This window comes from Octodon degus, unplaced genomic scaffold (genome assembly GCF_000260255.1).
Source record: "Octodon degus isolate 3935 unplaced genomic scaffold, OctDeg1.0 scaffold00203, whole genome shotgun sequence".
In the NCBI taxonomy this organism is placed as follows: Eukaryota; Metazoa; Chordata; class Mammalia; order Rodentia; family Octodontidae; genus Octodon; species Octodon degus.
In genome coordinates, this window is record NW_004524779.1 from 836,922 (window position 1) to 840,434 (window position 3,513).

The following is a 3,513-nucleotide window of genomic DNA, read 5'->3' on the forward strand; positions in this document are numbered from 1 at the left end:
ATACTTAAGTTGTTAACCCTCCAGAAGACAAGCTTATTGTTATTACCATACAACCTAGGCTGTTAAGCTTAACCTCATTATCTGTCTGAATATCAAACATCTTAGGCATAACATGGAACAGGTATTTTTCATCAAGCATTGATATGTTGAACTTTAAGTCCCTACAGAATATGATGAAAAAACATTTAAAAATGTAATTGTTTTTTGACTGAGGTTTATTTTTTGTTTGAGGACTGAACCTAGAGTTTCCAGCTTGCTAGGCAAGCTTCTACTCTGAGCTAAATCCCCAGGCCCTGTGATTGATTTATGGTTCAATGCAGGGCTTTAGGGTGCTGGGATTAAGGCTGGGTGATTGTTGGATCAGTCCACAGACTGGATTGGCACCACCCTACTCACAGCAGCCTGGATAAAATAAAAGGGGGCAGAAAGAGGTTTGTTTTGCCCTCTTTGCTCTTCTTGCTTTTGTTGTCTTCCACCACCATGAACATGTTACCCCTCTGCCATGTGCCACTCTGCCTTGAAGCCTCCTGATTATGAGACTGAAATCTCTACAATTGTGAGCTAAATAAAGTTTTCCTCCTTTAATTTTGGGAATCAGGTATTTTTGACTCAATAACCAGAGAAAATTAATTAAGACATATTCTAATATGGCTAACCTCTACCACCCTATGAAACCACAAATTTCTATATTTTTATCCTAATATTTGAAAAAATATGCATACCTGTCCAAGAAGTTAACTATGTTGGGATTCTTTAATTCTTTCATCACCATAATCTCATTAATGATCAATTCCTTCTTTGGCTGTTTCTGTAAATTAATCTGTTTGATAGCAACCTATAATGGAAAGAGAATTTTAAGAAAATCAACAGTTCTCCTAGAAAGTTAGAAACAATAATCAGTGCATAACTTAATTTTTGGTGCATATACTGTATTACCCAACAAGACTGTAACATGTTCACAAGACATACCTTGACCTGCCAGTGCTTATGTGCAATGCTTTCGAATGTATGGTTCTAAAACATGTTCAGATTGATCTTTGGTGATTAACCCATTCAAGATCAATCTAGTATCAGGAATGAATCCTCTTTTCCTTCTAAGTAGGAGACAATTTTTAAAAATAATTTTAAGGGAAGGTGAGATAGTTCAGCAGACTAAGCTTCTGCTTAGGCAAGTGCAGGGACCAGGGTTAGATCCAGGGCTCCTTGAGTTGGCAGAGACCAGGCACAGTGGCGCAACGCCTGTAACCCCAGTGCCGGGGAGGCTGAAAATAAAAGAGGATCACTACAGGTCCAAGCTGCACAGTAAGACTCTGTACCAAATACATTAAAATAATAATAATCACATTATTATTTTATTTATGACATTAAACTCTACCTTTGTCCCCTCCCATTTTTTTTAGTACTAGTGATTGAACCCAGGATTTTCTTTTCTTTAAGTTTCTATTTTTTTTTAAATTTTATTGAGAAACAAATATCAATGAGACAGTTATAAAACTGATCAATAGGACAGTTTCAATACTTAATACACTGTACACTATTATCCTCTTAGTGGTTATCCATAGTACAAGATGCAGACAGAATATCCTGTCCCACACTATTAGTACAAATCTTTCTTCTCATTGAATTAGGCGAAAGTAGCTATACATCTATCCTAATTATTCTGCATATACAGACACAAAATGGTCCTTCCTTTGTATTGCCCTTTTTTGTTTAGTCCTGTCAGAAATGGGTATTCCCTTGGCATCTAAATACTTGTTGGAGGCCATTAACCGGTATCCATTCTATTCCCCTGCTGAGTCAAGTTTATGGCCCTTCTCACCTTGCCCATTCCCTGTGAATCACGTGCTATGCCCTAGAGGTTGCACCCTCCCCGTTGCCTAGATACCTGCTGACCCCCAAGAGCCAAGACTTCCTCATTCCATCACCCCCTAAATATACCCAGAACCTCCCCTAAATAAATGAGGCTTGATCAGAATCTTTGTCTTGCCTCCATTTCTCGCGTCTCCTGTCCTTTGTCCCCTCTTCAATTCCCCGCTCCTCCCCCAGGTGACCTTTGTTGACTGACCCGCTGGTTCGGGACAATACTATAGGTGTGTGAATTCAGCAAAACAATCCAACACAGTCTAGCAGTCCACAACAGTAGTGGGCTATCCACAGAAGTTGCTGACTTGAGCCTTTCACAGCTTAGCATATTAATATGGCTTTACTTTATATACCTCGTTTTTATACTTTTCAGCTGGATAGTTAAGACCAAGATAAAGCAAGACCTGTATAACAAGAAATGTAACTTTTGTATCTGATAAGGTCAGTCAAATACCCTCAGGATTTATCCTGTAACCCTGTACTACAGTCTGCAGATCCTTTATCAGTGTCAGCCATGTGGATGAGTCACGGCCATTGCTCGACCAATTTGTTCTCTGTGAAAGCCTGAGAGAATGTTTTCTCTCCAGGTGTGAACCCAGGATTTTCACGCTATTATATCCCCAGCTATATTTTGGTTTTTACTTTTTCGAGATGAAGTCTTTCTTGTAAAATGCTGTTTTAAAATTAAAAAGTAGCTAAATTGTTCAGGCTACCCTTGAAATTCTATCTTCCTGCTTCAGCTTCCACAGTCCTACGATTACTGGTGGCCTGTGCCACCATGCCCATATCTTTGTTTCTCTTAATGTGAGAACTGCCCAAAATTATATACCTTAATTCTTGCAACATATTCAACTTTTTAAACAACAGATTTCTATTAACCACTTAGTGCATTCTATAAGAAATGTTAATGTAATATCCAGAGCATTAAAAAGGTAGAGTTGTAGTTACCTCCTGTCCCAGTGCCACATCAGTAGCAGTGAATACTGTACCAGAAGCCCTGGGGGAAAGAAGGAACAAAACATACAATCAGACTTAAAGATTCTAAACCATTATCATTTAATCCAAAGACATTGTCATTATTATCCAAAGACTTTTACCATCTGAAGCCTGGCATGGTTTTACATGCCAATAATCCCAGCAATTGGGAAACTGAGGCAGGAGGATCCCAGTGAGTCTGAGGCCAGCCTAGTACATATATTGAGTTCAAGGTCAGCCTAAACCTCACAGAGATCTTGTTTCAAAACAAAGACTACTATTTGAGTAAGTGAAAAGGAATTAAAGACTCAGCACTTTTAAAAGAAAAGCAAAAATAAAAGGAGAAAAGAAAAGCAAGCAACCCTTGTGCCCAAAATAACAGTTCAATAAACATATGGGGGGGAAAAAGTACAAAGACAGACACAACATGCATTCACAAGTAACACTTCCCTGCTTAAGAAATAAAGAACTACAAATGAACTTGAAAGTCTTCTGCATGCCCCTCGCAGCCCATCCTTTTCTCCCTTGGGGGGGGGGGGGGCGCGGCACTGTATTTGGCCTGCATCCTAAAGTCAATGTTCACCACTTCCATGCATTTCCTTGCTTTTACCTACAAAGCTAAGTATCTTGATGGACTATATTTGGCCTAATTTTTATTTATTTATTTATTTATTT

At 38.7% G+C, this 3,513-nt stretch overlaps 1 protein-coding gene across 1 annotated transcript in view; it reads right to left on the bottom strand.

The window, feature by feature from the left end:
• Positions 1–3,513, bottom strand: part of Pak2 (p21 (RAC1) activated kinase 2) — an 88,852-nt gene that overhangs the window by 27,986 nt on the left and 57,353 nt on the right. The window lies entirely within an intron of this gene.